The sequence below is a fragment of the Ascaphus truei genome, chromosome 14 (genome assembly GCF_040206685.1).
Source record: "Ascaphus truei isolate aAscTru1 chromosome 14, aAscTru1.hap1, whole genome shotgun sequence".
Taxonomy (NCBI): domain Eukaryota; kingdom Metazoa; phylum Chordata; class Amphibia; order Anura; family Ascaphidae; genus Ascaphus; species Ascaphus truei.
Genome location: NC_134496.1, coordinates 32,726,849 through 32,744,236, shown reverse-complemented (window position 1 = coordinate 32,744,236; position 17,388 = coordinate 32,726,849). Strand labels below are relative to the sequence as shown.

The window sequence follows — 17,388 nt, the reverse complement described above, 5'->3', positions numbered from 1 at the left end:
AAACCTGGGATGGGCAACTCCAGTCCTCAAGGGCCACCTACAGGTCAGGTTTTCAGGATATCCCTGAGCCACTGATCTCAACTGAGCCATCTATGCTGAAGCAGGGATATCCTGAAAACCTGACCTGTTGGTGGCCCTTGAGGACTGGAGTTGCCCACCCCTGCATTAGACAAAACAGAGGAGAGGAAATTAACCCCCCCCCCTAATCTCTGCTCCCTGTTTACAAAGTAACAAATGATTTAAACATTTAAACATGCCTATAAAACATAAAAAACAAACAAATTTGACCCGCTATGATCTGCCCATTGAAAAGCAACGGGGTTAATACAATATTTATACTAGAAGAACAGAAGGCTTTCATACGAATGGTAATTTAAATTAAGAAAAGTGACGGCACTCAAGTGCTCTAAATAAAATAAAATCCAGTAGTGGTACTAGGTGTTTAGAAGTAAATTATCAGGGGTACTTTGGGTTTGGGGGAAGAAAGGAGGAAGAAGAGGTACTTTCGGCTTGGGGGGCGGGGGGGAGGAGGAGAAGTGATACTCTGGTTTTGGAGGAGAGGAAGAAGTGGTACTTTTGGGTTTGGGGAGAGAGGAGGGGGAAGTGGTACTCTGGTTTTGTAGGGGAGGAAGAAGTGGTACTTTTGGGTTTGAGGGGAGAGGAGGGGGAAGTGGTACTCCTGTGTTTGAGGCAGAGAAGCAGGAGAAGTGGTACTTTTGGGTTTGGGGGGAGAGAGGAGGGGGAAGTGATACTCTGGTTTTGGAGGAGAGGAAGAAGTGGTACTTTTGGGTTTGGGGGGAGAGAGGAGGGGGAAGTGGTACTCCTGTGTTTGAGGCAGAGAAGCAGGAGAAGTGGTACTTTTGGGTTTTGGGTACAGAGAAGTGGTACTATGGGTTTAGAAATAAGAAAATCAGCGATACTCTGTATTCCCTCGCGCTCAACACGAGGAATTTGTGCAATGGTTGAAGATAAGATGCTGGCATGAGGGCAGCTGGAAATGGCAGGGGGCCGCATAAACCCCCTTCACTGCCAGTGTGGGACTCGCAAATTGGTTAAAATCTGTCCTTCCAAAATAGTTGGCCGGGCTGTGGCAGTAAAATACATGTTTTGATGACCTTGATCAAATAAGTCAAGGACACTAGAGCGTGCAGATAGTGGTGTTTATAGGGGAAGATCGTCATTCACCCCGTGTCACCCCTTGGGTGCCGGAATACAGACTGCAGTCTTTCGGATGACGACCACACAATCGGTTGAGATAGCGCCACGTATATGGAAGCGATGATCAAAGCTCATGTGAATCTCCCCCTATAAAAGCAGCATTTAATATATGCCGTAACCTGTACGTCCCAGGGCACCTATAGTGCCGCCCTTATGATGTCCAGGTTACATTATGAGGCACTTAAATGGTTCATTAAACAAAATCAGAGACATATTTTGGATCCAACAACCTGTAGCAGTGGTTGCAAATCGTGTGTGTGTGTATCGGTACCGTGTTAGCCGAGCTTTAATAATCGTATGTGTGTGTGTGTGTGTATGGATATGTGTATCGGTGCCGTGTTTTAATAATCGTGTGTGTGTATGTGTGTATATATATATATATATATATATATATATATATATATATATATATATATATATATATATATATATATATATATATATCTATATATATATATATATATCTATATATCCTGAAATTGTGCTTAATAAGGCTCCAAAATGCACCTCAGTCTGTGCAGACATTGGTGGTATAGCTGTCAATCACTGAGGGATTATCCAAAGCCACACCCCACAATGCTTTGCTGCTTTGTGGGCAGCAAGTTTGTCAATTACAGCAGGAGTTACCAGCTATGCATAGTCCCCACACGGGCTCAGGAACCCGCTGTACTGCCTCGGATCCGTCATTACAGGTTTTTCTTTTACGAACCCCTTGGAGATGCACAGCCGGAGGGGCCGTGAACTCGGGCTGTTCAGTCCCTACAGCCCTCAAAGAATTAAAACTGTACCTTCTCTCTCCCCCCCCCCTCCCCACCCTATCCCTCCTCCTCCCCCCTCCTCCTCCCCACCCTGTCCCTCCTCCCCACCCTGTCCCTCCTCCTCCTAATACATAAAAAAAAAAAAGATGGTTATGCATTGGGATGGGAAGCAGAAGGTCTCCGGAGCTGAATAGTGTTAATTTAAGCTACGTGGACCTCCCCATCAATCCCCCCCCCTCCCCCTGATAAAAGTAGCAATGGTACTTCACTGGTCTTTAAATCACGCGGGCCAATGGGTTGCAGTTTCCTGTTTGCACGTGTGGTGCGGGAAATTTAGACCCGCCATTTTGTTTCCCCTGGATGGAGTGGGTATGTGCTACCATCAGAGTCTCGAACTAGTGGGCCCCCAAAGCGGAAAATGGTTTGTTTTACCTCCGGGGTCCCACTGCATCTCAGCCTGATTAAAATAGGGTCAGGCGGCACAGTTGCTTTAACGGATTGCCGCTGTTTCAGGGAGACTCTGCAGTTGACATTTTCTTCTCCCAGAATCCTCTGCTCGCCCTCACTGTATATTTGCTGCCACTCTCAAAAGAAGACATTGCCACCCCTCTCGGGCTGAAAATATTGCTTCATCTGTTTCTGTCTGCCATGTTGTGCTATCCCAGGCAGCAAGGAGTTTCAGACTTGGTTACAGATGTAGCAGCTGGTTTTGAACCTGATATTATTTAACAGTAGCGCTATTACAAACAAGTAGTAAGGAATTACTTAACACGTTATTTCACGTTAACAGGGGTAATAACGCCTGCTGCATCTGTGAGCTTGCGGAGGAAAACACCATTTAAAAAAATAATAATTTGGAGCATTGGGGAACGATGACCAACTAGATAATTTCATCTCTCCCAGTGTCATTTCCTCCCCCCTCCTCTCATTTGCTGCTCGCGGGGTTGAAATGACACAGATGTGCAAGGAAACCGTCAATTAGTATCATCTCGTTAGGGGACTATTTTTTTGGCTCGCCGCGCCAGGCACACTGGTTTATCAGCGAGCGTACAGATGGCTATGAGTCTTCGGGGACGGCTGCTAAGTTTTCAGTTCCCTCGGCGTTCCGGTTTGCTTTCCTTGAGGGGAATGTAATCTGCAAGCCCGAACACGTACCGATAAGTACCGTCTAAAATGTGTCGTCCCTCTGAGCTCCAACCTGATACTGAGCAGGACTCTTAAAGGGGCCATCTCCCCCGCAGAGTACCACTGCTTTTTAGCATATATAACTCTGTATTGTATATAAATACCATTTGTATCTTATACATTTTTCTTAGAATAAATTCCAAGGCACTTTGCTAGCATCAGTCAAGTACCACTGCTTTTTAGTCCCTTTAACACAAGCCCTCCGAGTCATTGATTGTAAGTACAGCTCAACCCCGTTATAACGCGATCCGTTACAACGCGAATCCGCTTATAACGCGATGCAAGTGTGTCTCCCAATTTTCGTATTTATGAATACTTTACAACACGATTATTGGTATCGTAAATACTTCATTGTACAATGCATACAATTGAACATTATTTCTACTGCGATCCGCTTATAACGCGATGTGATTCTTTGGACCCCAAGCACAGCGTTATAAGGGGGTTGAGCTGTATGTCTTATGTCGATTTTGTGGTCTCCTTTGGCTAAAGTTGGCATGGTTAATAGTAAGTATTATGAGTATTTGAAATGACAGCAGTGCTCCGTGGAGAATATTTATTTATAGCAGGCTGAAGAATGACCTACCTCTTTTATCGATGGTGCCCACATGGTGGGCGGCCAAGCCTCGCGCTCAGTACCATTTTTTTTTCCAGTCCTGTAACAAATTTCCCAAACTACAAATCCTGAATCGCAATGTATTTCTTTTTAAGAAACCTTCTTTTATTTTTTTAAAACTCCCCATGAATCTCACACGAGGGGCCAGTTACAGATTTTTAGGCCGTTCTTGAATTTTTAAGGTGCAATTCCCCTAAAAAATGCCATACAACATCTTGAAAGGGAGTCTGTAACCCAGTGATTCCCAATCAGGGTTCCGGTGAACCCTGGGGCTCCTTGAAGCAGTCTCAGGGGTTCCTCCTATGGACCACAGACACCCCCCCCCCCCCTCTGGTGTTTTTTGTAGGGTGGATTGAGTGAGATTGGGGTAATTGACGGAAGATAGGAGCGAGTGAGCGAAGGGGGCGGGAGGGAGTGAGGAAAAGAGGGAGTAAGAGTGAGACGCAAGGGATGACTACATGTGAGGCGGGAGGGGGGGGAGTTAGTGAGATGGATGGGAGAGAAATACATGGGTAGAGGCTGGGAAATAGAGATGGCTCGTGAGGTGTGAAATGTTGTGACTGACCCCTGTCGCACCTAATATGTGTCAGCCAGATAGGGGTTCCCTGAGAGTTTTCGAAATACTTCAAGGGTTCCTCCAAACAAAAAAGGTTGGGAATCTCTGCTGTAACCATTTGAGGGCTTGGCGTAGCAATTCTGTGGTCTCTTTTGCTCTCTTTTTTGTTCTAGAGGACACTCCACATCCATGCCGATCACGTTTTAACGTTGAACAAAATCTCCCCTCTACAAACTTAAAGCTTCTTTGGGTGCTCAAAGGGTTAAAGCAGATGAACATGTTCATTTTAATGTTGTTCTAGCTGTGTTTGCATTTATTTCACTTTAAATTTAGAGGCCCAAAGCCTGCGGTACAGTGTTCACATGGTTTAGGAGGTCGTTGGAGTTGGACGTTTGGGCCATTATCGGGCGCCAACTTCGCTAGTAGATGAGGTTTGAAAAAAAATACGGTTGGTGCAGATTCGATAGGAGTTTCGGCTCGTAAACAGCACGGAGAGCCAACATTTTTTTAAAAACAAAATGCAAATTGCTTGTGCTTCTCTTGTCGTGGCTCACGGGGCAGCTGAGGAGAATGAGAGCAAAGATTGACAGATGCGAGTGTCCCGGCAACATTGCACCTGTCCGTGCAAAGTCTGATTTTCCCCACCGCAGGGGTCAGTCAAGTGGAAACTATGTCTAACGGTTTAAATTGGCGTTTAACAGGCAGCCCCCCCATGGGGCCAAATTATCCCCTTCCATGCTGCTCCTTGCAGCGAAACCGTGACACAAATTCAGAGTCCTTGAGACCTGCCCCCTAACAGGTCAGGTTTTCAGGATATCCTGGCTTCAGCACAGGTGGCTCAGTCACAAGTGCTGAAGCAGGGACTGATTAAGCCACATGTACTGAAGCACGAATATCCTGAAAAACTGACCTGTTGGTGGACCTTGAGGATTGGAATTGACCACTCCCGCACTAATTAAAATCAACACGTTTCATGGGTTCAAATGTGGTAATTGGTGCATGAACAGAAAAGGTGTGACATTTATAAAAATACAAAAAAAATGTTGTCTAGCAAAGGTTAAAATGGGCTATAAAACATGATCGCTCCATTATCCTGGACTCTCTTCTCTATTGGGACTCAAAATCTGGTTATGCTATAATTAGGCTAAGAAAACAAGATTAATGGTCTGCAGCCCCAATTCAGTTTCCCCATTGCAAATGACCAGAATGGAAAATGTTAATTCACTGGTTAATTCCCCCTCACCCCCCAATATGTTCCATACTTATAGTATAATAGGATATCACCGTTTTATGCATGGTCCTATTTGTTTAAGAAGCGAACTTGTTAAATTATTTACCAGATGTGTTTTTTTTGTCAGCTGTAATGGATTGCACCTTTTGATATATACACTGCAGTGCAGTCACACCTCTCCTCCCATGTGCAGTGTCTGTGAGATGTACAGATATTCATGTGACCCCGCAGCATCATTTGACGATGCGTCGCCAGAGTCAAGTGAAGTTATAGAGGCCTCATGCAATCCCCCAGCATTTAATTTAAATGCCTTCGGGAAGAGCGCCGGGCCTCTGCAACCGCCGCGCCCCCCGGAAAAATCTCGCGCCCCCCCAGTTTGCACACCCCTGCTGTAGCGCACACATTCTTAACCTGTCCGGCCTAATGTGTTTCCAGCTGCCAGACGGACACATTTATGTCTCCTGCTGTAGATGCTGATAAAAGATATATACAGTAATTGTTTACTATCACGGGAACACACCATTATTCTTCCCTTCCAGCCGGCCTCAGAAAAACAGCTGAACAGTTTCTTTGTTGCATGGATTTTAATATACACACAGTATATATATATATACAAACAATATATATATATATATACACACAGTATATATATACAAACAATATATATATATATATATATATATATATATATATATATATATATATATATATATATATATATATATATACACACAGTATATATACAAACAAACTATATATATATTTTTTTTTTGTTTGTTTGTGTATATATATACTGTGTGTGTATGTATGTGTATATATATATGTGTGTGTGTGTGTGTGTGTGTGTGTGTGTGTGTGTATATATATATATATATATATATATATATATATATATATATATATATATATATACTCACACATATACATACACACACACTCACACATACACACACTCACATATACACACATACACACACACACACGTTGAAGACTTTCCTCTTGAGACACAGTGGAAGGTTCCCTTGAAAGATTAAATTGTTTCTTCCAAATGCCTCCATGCCCATCTTCATTGATTTAATTCAAATGGTTCCCATCCATTGTCACTTGCCGGCCAAGGTGGACATAAGCTTCGACTTCTAGTTCTATTCCATTTATTTCAATCTTTGTAGAGTTTACACATTTGTTGAACATCACTTTGGTCTTGCTGAGATTCATATGGAGGCCCACCTTCTTATATATTGTACGTCGGCAAGTTCACTGATTTGTTCCTGGCAGTCTTCTGGATTTGTGGCAAAAATAACAATGTCACCTGCAAATCGTAGGGGACTCGCGTATTCCCGATTCATTTTGATAACTTTTTCTCTCCAAATTCAATGTCTTGAACAGTTATTAAAGTGTTACTCCCTTGCTGATCCTGATCTTGCTCTTATTTTCATGTAAACTAATGGTTGATGTGGCATTCTCGAATATGTTCCATATAATATTAATGTACGCTTCTTCAACACTTTTTTTTTTTGTCGTCTTAATGCATGTAAACCCGCTTATTTGTAGACAGAATCAAATGCTTTTTTGTAATCTATGAATCCTAAAATGAGCAGTAGATCGTATTCATTACTTCGGAAAATCTCTTCTTGTACGACCTTCGATATGGTCAATTGAGTTATATCCATTGGGAAATCCTTCTTATTCACTAGGCTGGGCCAAGTAGAGCGTCTATTGCAGCCGATTAGAGAGTATCTTCATAAAAATCTTGTAAGTGTTTGGAAGTAGACTGATTGGTCTATAGTTCTTGAGGTCGTCTTTGTCTCTTGTGGATGTGGCAATACTCCATTTCTCTGGGATTTTCCTGTTCAAGCAGCATGTCAAGCGTTTTGCAAGGATTCTTGCTACTTCTTCCCCAGGTTCTTTCAAGATTTCAATTGGAATTCCATCTTCCCCCGAGAGCCTTCCCATTCTTCATGGATTTTGTTGCCTTTTCCCCTTTTTCTGGAAGGACGCATGGTACATCATGGGAGGTTTCTTCTCACTCTTCTTTTGCTGGATTATACCCTGTGTTGTGTTCCTGTTCAATTCCATGTAGAAGCCCAATTGTGTCCTCTTTTAAGCTTTTATTATCTTCAATAGTCTTCCTCCCCATATCAATTGCATTTTCTTACATCTTCAGTTATACATTAGTCCAGGGGTGCGCAATTTTTTTTTAATGTGCGCCCCCGCTCCCCCTGCCTGCTTACCTACTGGGTCGCGCCCCCCTCCTCCTCGGCTCCGGCATCAAATGACGTCGCAGGGTCTTGTGACATCACGTTGCCATGGCGCGGCCCCCACTTTGCGCACCCCTGCGTTAGTCGATCGTTGTGCGCAGCTCAATATATTCAATTTTTATATGTTGGTATTGCTTAATTTCTTGTCTCATCAGATATTTTCTTGTTGTTGTTTTTTGTGTTAGCGATGCCTCCAGTTTTTCTGCACTTTCAACTACAATCTTCATAAAGCGATCATAATTGTTTGTTAGTCTCCCCATGCATTTTGAGCAAGCTGAAGGGATCTTTCCGCTCTAGTTTAAATGATCTGCTGCTGTTCTTGCGGTTCTTTTTGAAAAAAATATTTTTATTGGAAATTCTGCCGACTTGTACATACAGTATATTTTTAACATGCATAATGTAGCAGATTCTTATACAGGTATCTCTTTATGTTCTATACAATATTTGATTTGCATTATTTCCTTTTTATTTTTAATATAGTAACACTTGAACCGTCAACTCAACTTGTAAACATTTACTTGTACTATGTCAATCCGTTATATCATTTTACCTTCAACTTATTCCCTCTTGATAGTATACCCCAGCCTTTGCTTTATCTGTTTTGAACCTCTGACAGACTAACCAAGTCATTTATATAAGGGCTCTTCCCTCCTACAGTATGTTTGTACTCTTTTCGCCACTCCTGTTCGACCCATACACCTCTGTCTGATGTCCTGAGGTATTTATTTCACTAGTCTTATGGTATCGTCCTATTGGGTACTTTTCTACCACCCCCCCGTCTGTTTTTTTTATTGATGGTGTAGTGTTCAGAATCTTATTGGGGGATTCCTGGTTAGTGTGCGTGTTGCATACCATGTTGTGTGTTTAAAGTTTTCTTTGATTTTTGTCTTTGTCTCGTCTGACTGTGCGGCAATGAAGCTTTCCCAGATTTGGAAGAATCGTTCCGCTTTTTTTTCTTTGTCCGTCGTGGCTTCTTGTTCTTGCGGTTCTTGATGTTTTTTCTTTTCGTCTGATTTAAAATCTGTTTTCTTTCCATTCCGATGTAATTTGCCGCATTCTGGGATCACTCCTTGAGTCAAAACAGTTAAAAGGACTGTGCAGTCTTCAATAACATGTTTCTTGTTGGCTAGGATATAGTCCATTTAATTCTTTATTCCATTGGGTGCTCTCCATGTTCTGTTTCTATTTGGATTCTTGAAGAATGAATTCATTTTGTGGACGTTTTGACATTCGGCAAATTCTATCAATCTGGCTCCACATTCACTCCTGTCACCGTAACCATATTTACTAACTGATGCGTCGTCTTTCTTCAGGGCACCAATTTTTGCTTGGAAATATCTCATTATGATCTTGTGACAATTTCATTGCCGTTAGTTGATTTCATGGTACCTGGAAAAGGTCCCGTTTAGAGGACCAAAACGTTGGCTTGTTGCGGTGCCGGTATGTTTTAATACATATACTTTTTGGATTACGTGGTGTGCTGTCTCGTTCTGCCAGTTTTAAACCTGGTGAATATATATATATATATAAATTTTTTTTTTTTAGGTGATACCTTTTTTATTTGGACTAACAATTTATGTAATAGGACAAGCTTTCGAGAGTTCTCCTCTCTTCCTCGGGAGTATTGCCGACCTGAGGAAGAGAGAACTCTCGAAAGCTGGTCCTATTACATAAATTGTTAGTCCAAATAAAAAAAAGGTATCACCTAATACTGAAGAATGGGAAAAAAAAAATATATATATCAAACTCGTCATTATTTTGCAGGGGGTGGGGTTGGTCCGCGAAGCGCGAATTGGCTGCGCTCCTAGTATATATGTATTTATTGGAATATACTATGGAGAAAGCGCTTCCCCTTCTTTTTTTTTGTTTTTAGACTTTGTATAGGGATTTGGTTCGTCCCAAGTGAAGCTGCTGTGACCCCATGTTATAATTTTGTCTGACCCAACGTTTCTCTTTTTTAAAAAAATTTTTCATTTTTTTTTTTTTTTTTTTTTTTACAAATGATTGCCCCAATTGTCTGATACAACTGTCTTATATTTACATACATTTTTTTGTCACTTCACATTATTGTACATCACTATCCATATGAAAGTTTATTTTGAACATTTAATATATAGTGCAGGTCTGATTTATAGCACTGCTTATATACAGTTACTTTTATGTATTATACTTGGTGGATGTGCCACGCTATTAGGTTAAATGTAGGTGACGTTTTTTTTTTTTATTCTACATTGGTTTGTTTTCTTAAACCTTGGGAAAGATTTAGTCTAATTTCTTGTTAATGAGACCATCGGTCAGTCCTGAAAGTCTCAAGTAAATGTTTTATCTTATGTGTATAGCGCCAACATATTCCACAGCACAGTACGATGTAGAAGGGAGGACAATTTCATGGTAGAACAGGGGTACATGTGGCAAACCAAGACAGTAGGAAGGAGGTGCCTGTCCCAAGGAGCTTACAATCTAGGAGAAACGATGAGCAGTGTGCGTGTGTTTTAGCAAGGATTATAAATAACATTTCTTAGGTCGCTCTTATAGTGACGGCGTCGCGTGCACTTCTAGTACGAGCGCCGCAACGGCTTGGTTGCGATCGCTGGAACTCATTTTTATTCAATTTTTCCAGCGATCGCAGCGTGATGTCGCTGTCGCCGGCACTTTAAGCGCGGACTTGGAGACATCTGGGTGTTTGTCAATTAAATGTTTTCTTTACCCTTCCCCCCACCCTGTCCTTATCAGAGAGCTAATAAAATAAGGGGAGTGGAAGTAAGGGGGCTTTGCTTGTGCAGACTCTTGTTGAGCACAGTGACGTCAGCAGAGTAAACCAAACCTAGAGAGGGTATGACCCCTTAAACATGTCACTGCCATTAGCACACACCTGTCCTGGGAGGGGTTCACCCTTTATTGATTTGACTTATTCAAATGATCTTGGTATTATTTAATACATTTTTACCCACAGTCCCGACGGTTCCCGACACAGGGATTCGAACTAGGTGCACCAGCGTGATTCAAGGGGGAGGGGGAGTGCCATATTTTTTATTTGTTTGCACCCGTCCTTATGCCTTGTTACACCCACAGCTCATTAAACTTTCATTGAACCGTTGCATAAGGCAGAGGGGGGACACTGATTTTAAATGGAGCTGGGAGGTTTTCATGGGGAACAGGCAGTTGTCCGTTACTGTGACTATTTCCCTTCTGCATTATTTCTTTTTGCAACTGCAGCAAATCTTCCGTGAAAAGACATTTCCGATAATGTTACGGTCAGAGAGAGGGAATAGGAAAGAGAGAGAGCTGTGGCCCATTTCCATAAAGCCAGCAAGTGGAAAATTGCTTTGGATGCTTAAGTGGACTAATGTGAAGGAATTGTTCTGTTTATTAAATGCTGAAGGCATCAACCATTGAAGGATATAGACAAAATGACCCCTGTGAACAAAAAGATTATTTATTTATTTATTTATAAAATATTTTACCAGGAAGTAATACAGCGGTGCGCAAACTGGGGGGCGCGACCCCCAGGGGGGGCGCGAGACTGCCGGCGGGGGGTGCGGGGTTTACAGAGGCCCCGCGCGCTTCCCGAAGGCACATAAATTAAGTGCCGGGGGAGCTGCAGGGCCTCTGTAAACCTTTACTTACCTAAGCTCCGGCGGCTTCCTTCCTGCATCGCCATGGCAACGCGGCGTCAAAATGACGCCGCGAGGTCATGTGACGTCATGACGCCGGAGCGCAGGTACGTGGGGCTTAGGGGGGGTGCGGGAGTGAGGGGACGCCGGCAGGGGGGCGCAGGGAAAAAAGTTTGCGCCCCCTGAAGTAATACATTGAGAGTTACTTCTCGTTTTCAAGTATGTCCTGGGCACAGAGTAAAACAAATAATACATGGTTACAAATACAGTTACATAAATGAACAGGGTATCTACAGTATATCTATATAATCAAAAATCTTGTTTGAGAGTGTCTGGAGACCATTTGCTTGGTCCGTCGGTCCGCCCGCCCTCCCACGGCTCTCATTGGCCGGTGTGTCTGCCCCCCCCCCTTTGTCCCCCCCCCCCCACGGCTCTCATTGGCCCCCCAGAACACGCTCTCTCCTGCTATCTCCTCCCACAGGCCGCTCCCTTCCCCGGCTCTCACATCCTCCCGACTCTCACCCTTCCCCAGCACTCTACCTCACACACACCGCTCCCTTCCCACGGCTCTCACCCTCCCAGACTCTCACCCTTCCCCGGCGCTCCCCCCCCCCTCCTCTCCCACACAGAGCACGCTCTCCCCTCACATAGGCCGCTCCCCCAGCTCCCCATCCCCGAGAGCGCTCCTCCGGCTCTCTCCGCCTCTCCCGTGCAAGGCACAGCACCTCCTCACCGGAGCGTCTCAGCCTCACCTGGCCACTCTCTTCTTCTCCCTCTCCCTCCTGTCTCCCGCTGAGTCCCCCTGCCCCTGGGTATAAACCCCACCCTCGCACCACCGCCCGGCCACTCTCTTCTCCCTCTCCCTCCTGTTCTGTCTCCCGCTGAGTCCCCCCACCCCACTGCCCCCTGTGTCGGTCCCCCCTCCCTTTCCCCGGTGCCCCCCTGTCACCTGCGTGTTCCGAGCCGTCCAGCGGCCTGGCGGTGCACGCACGCGCGGCTGCTCACGCTCCTCGGGCGGCTCACTGTCGTCCCGACGCTGGCTGCACCGGCTCCCGGACGGAGGGGAAGCGCGCCGCGGCCCTCCTGCGCCAACTCCAGGCTCCTCCCCCCTCGCTCCCAACGAGGAACTGAGGTGAAGCATGGCGCGGGCCTCCTGCCCCAGCCTGCCACTCTTGGTCCCCCCCACCCCCGCCAACTTCCCGAACCTACCTCCTGCCCCAGCCAGATGCCACGGGGATATCAGTGCCAGGAGGGGAACCGCCTGCTGCCAGGAACCACCACCCGGTCAAGGTAAGTCACCCACCCACCGTCTCCCACCAACCCACTGTCACCCAGTCAAAGTCAACCAAATGTCACTCACCCACCCTGTCACTCACCCACCCACCCTGTCACTCACCCACCCACCCTGTCACTCACCCACTCACTCACCCACTCACCCACCCACTCACCCAAAGTCACCCACCCAGTCACCCACCCAGTCAAGTCACCCAGTCAAGTCACCCACCCACCCAGTCAAGTCACCCACCCAGTCACCCACCCACCCAGTCACCCACCCACTCAATCAACTCAGTCACCCACCCACCCAATCAACTCAGTCACCCACCCACCCAATCAACTCAGTCACCCACCCACTCAATCAACTCAGTCACCCACCCACCCACTCAATCAACTCAGTCACCCACCCACCCACCCACTCAATCAACTCAGTCACCCACCCACCCACTCAATCAACTCAGTCACCCACCCACCCACTCAATCAACTCAGTCACCCACCCACCCACTCAATCAACTCAGTCACCCACCCACCCACCCACTCAATCAACTCAGTCACCCACCCACTCAATCAACTCAGTCACCCACCCACCCACCCACTCAATCAACCAAGTCACCCACCCACCCACCCATTCAATCAACCAAGTCACCCACCCACCCACCCACTCAATCAACCAAGTCACCCACCCACCCACCCACTCAATCAACCAAGTCACCCACCCACCCACCCACTCAATCAACCAAGTCACCCACCCACCCACCCACTCAATCAACCAAGTCACCCACCCACCCACTCAATCAACCAAGTCAAAATCAATCAACTCAGTCACCCACCCACCCACTCAATCAATCAATCAACCCAGTCACCCACCCACCCAGTCAAGGTCACCCACTTACTCAGTCACCCACCCACTCAATCAATCAATTCAGTCACCCACCTAGCTGTCAAGGGGGGGGAAGCCCAACTCTGTCGCCCGCCCCCCCAAAATTACATCCCGGGCAACGCCGGGTATATCAGCTAGTACATTATATACAAGACATTGCGTGCTCAGTTAAAGATAATATATATTATGGGCATATGAAACAGTTACAGACCAGGTTAAAATGTGAGACAGCCTTAGATTTGAAAGAACTTAAACTGGTGGTGGATGTGAGAGTCTCTGGTAAGATGTGTGTGTGTGTGTATACACGCATGTGTATAGGCACACACACACCCCCCCCCACACCCCATTTATATACACACACACACACACACACACACACACATCTGTGGACAACCTCTTCCTCTCCAGGATGGCTTGTAACAAGCAGAGTCTTGCTTATACGCTGAATATCTTTTTAATCTTATGATTGAGCATTTGTTTAATGTTGTGGTATTAAAATGTATGACTTTAAAAAAAAAAATATATATATATACACTATGGAGCGTGCACATTACATGTATATAGGGAGCTAAAAAGTGACGCCCTCCATGTTAATTTGTATGTCGTTACCCAGAATCCTTTTCTGCAGCTAAACCACTGTATATGGTGCCAATAGGGTCAAGGAAGCAGGTTTGGGGATCTGTGGCAGATAAACTCACGGGTTCTGAAGTCTTTGCAAACAGGTTTAAAAATACTTTGAAAAAATATGCATTTAACCCATAAAACATGATCTCTGCCGTTCGCTTACTTTGTTTCTAGATGGGACTGCACCTTTAGTATTAGTGGTGTCTAAGACACACTGCCGTATTAATATCCTATTAGACACAGGCTCAGGGGAACGTATCCTATTCCTTAATGCCCCGAGTGTCTTGGCACAGTGACCTTGTGTATAAGGAAAAGCATGTGTGTAATTATAGGTTAGATAAACCAGTATGTCTCGTGTCTGCCAATAAGCCATTTTTCTTTTGCCATGACAAAATACTGTCAGAAACGGAATAAAACTGATGGATTCTGGAATGGTGGGGAGGAGAGGCGTGCATGCAGGGGTTAAAGGTACAGATTTTCTTTCAAACGAAACAGGCAGGCATTTTTTTGACCCTTGAGTAGCCCCTATATTGTACAGGCTACAAATCTCAGTAAGTGTCTCGAGAACCAGGGGGTCTCCAGAGCTGAGAATAACGGGGTTCAACTTTGGGGGACCACCAGCAACCCCTCCTTCCTTTCCCTTCAAAATTATGAAAGGAGCGAAAACTGCAAAATTGCTGCAATGACTCAAGTTGACTACGTGTATTTTCTATTGGCTCCATTGAAATCTACAGTATATTATATGCTGATGAACAAATCAGTGAGACTTACAGAAAATCATTCAAAGTTAAGTTGACATGTTGGAGATTTTATTTTGTATTTAAAAAAAAAAAAATTTAAAGCTAATTTGGGATGGCTCATTAATGTTCTTTAAATTTTTTTTTTAAATGTTACGGACGTCCCGTATTTGAGACCATGATCACTTCAGTAATGATCCCATGAACTGCCAACCAACAATGGAGCACCCTCCATATCTGTTTCGCGTTGGCCAACTACTCTTTAATGGAAAATGTCGAAATTGTTCAATGGAATCAATAAAAATGAAAAAAACATTTTTTGAAGTTTTTGCTACTTCCGAACCTGTGGGAATTCCGAAAAAGTTAGCAAATGTGAAGAAAAACCTGTCTGTGTGGCGAATGCCAATGTTGGCAAACAAAATGCTCCCATCTGCAGTTGCCATGTAAACACTCTACAGCAGGCTTTGGGCCTTTTTTAAATAATTAAAAAAAACATAAAAGCAAGGCAAATGAACAATAAGGTTGGTCATCTGCTTTAGAAGGTGTCCCATGGGGCTCACTTTAAAAATAGGTTATATTGGGGGGAACAGATGTATGTTCAACCTTCCCAGCTGTAACAGAAAGGAGTATATGGAAAATGTTCTCAGTTTGACGCCTAGATAACAAATTGCTTCAGCTGTCATTGGGTTTATGATGGTGTTGACTATTGTAAATGAGCTGCTGTGTAGGAGGAATGAAGTGCCAAAGGATACGGAGAATTTATAGGAGTAAATACAGTGTACATGGTTCAAATGGAGGTTGGAACAGGGTGGGGTGGGGAGGGGGAAGGTGGCCAACCCCAGTGCTTAAGGGCCACCAACAGGTCAGGTTTTAAGAATATCACTGCTTCAGCACAGGTGGCTCAGCCAATGACCGAGCCAATGATTGCTGTTGCTGATATTCTGAAACCCTGCCCTGTTGGTGGCACTTGAGGACTGGAGTTGCCCACCCCTGGAATAGAGGTTTTCCACCAGCCATTTTTGTTACACCAGACCCACACTCCATCCTAGGACCAAGGGAGTCAGTCCCATCTACAACTAAAGTGTACAAATGACAGTGACGTGTTTAAGGGGTCACACCTGGATGATTGATGCATTTGTTACCCAAATCTGACACCCGGAAGTATTTTAAATATATTTTTTTAAAAGTTACTTTGGAAACCCGGTGAGCTCAGACTTGGGAGGGGTTTGATTTCCTCTGGCTGCTCCACCGTGTGTTCAACGAGTGTTTGTTTGCACAGGCGATGCACTCTAGGCCAGGCTTTCGGCCTTTCAAAATCAAATCAAAAACAGCTAGTAAAATGAAGTAATGGGGTTGATGATCTGCTTTCAAGCGCATGACATTAAGCACACTTTCAAAGTAATTTTATGAAGAAGAACTGCGCCTCTACAATGATTTACCCTGCAGACATTTTTGCAGCTAATAAGGAAGGACAAAGTTCACATAAAAGCATTTATAATTCAGTGATTTCAAAGGGAAGTATTTTAGCCCATAAAAAAATGAACAATTTACAATGTAATTGACGCCTTCAAACAAACTTATTTCTTATACATGCTACCTGTTCGGTTTATTATAAAATACATACATGTATGTATTTTTGTTTTCTTCCTCAACTTTTCATTGGGATCCCTGAAATGCAGAATTATTACACTTTCAATGATCCACTTTAAAAAAAAAAAATACATATATATAATGAGGCGTTGCTGAAAACCCCTCCCCTCATTTTTCTACTTTTTCCTTGAGAAGAAGTTCCTCAAATGATTGCAAGTCAGGGAAAGATGAGAACTCCTATATTTCTGCCAACGTTTCTATATCTCACGGTGCACCGTATGATAATCGTGTACGCAGCCTTCCTGTCAGAGGACCAAGCAGGAGAGGGAGGGGAAGCTTTCCCAGTGGGAGCGGAGGGCAGGATGTATTCACCACACAGGGACGTCACGTTACCAATAACTACCCAAGTTCATCACAATAAAACCATTCCTAAATTGATGCTCTCTGAGGTAGACAGGGTTGTTTTGCAGTACGTTTAACCTCAAGGGGTGTTTAATAATCCATATATCGCCAACAGTTTCCGTTGTAAAATTGGTTACAGCCCTGACGGAATCGTGTTTTTTTTTTTTTTTTTCACTGTAAATATTCGACGTTCCACTTTAGTAGCCGAAAGAGTGGTGTTACCTAAGGGCTGTTATATAGCGGCCGCACGCGCGGCTCTTATAAATGGCTGTGGTTAGTCAGCCTTTCTATAATGGTGCCGCGCGCACGCGGCTGTGAGCGTGGAGCCGGCCGACGAGAGAGAAGATGGGGAAAATAATGATTTTGCGCCGCTGTAGTGTGTGTGTGTGTGTGTGTGTGTGTGTGTGTGTGTGTGTGTGTGCGCGTCAAAGCTGCACAATACA

At 44.5% G+C, this 17,388-nt stretch overlaps 1 protein-coding gene across 1 annotated transcript in view; it reads left to right on the top strand.

The window, feature by feature from the left end:
• HS6ST1 (heparan sulfate 6-O-sulfotransferase 1) overlaps positions 1–17,388 on the top strand; it is a 121,646-nt gene that overhangs the window by 17,223 nt on the left and 87,035 nt on the right. The window lies entirely within an intron of this gene.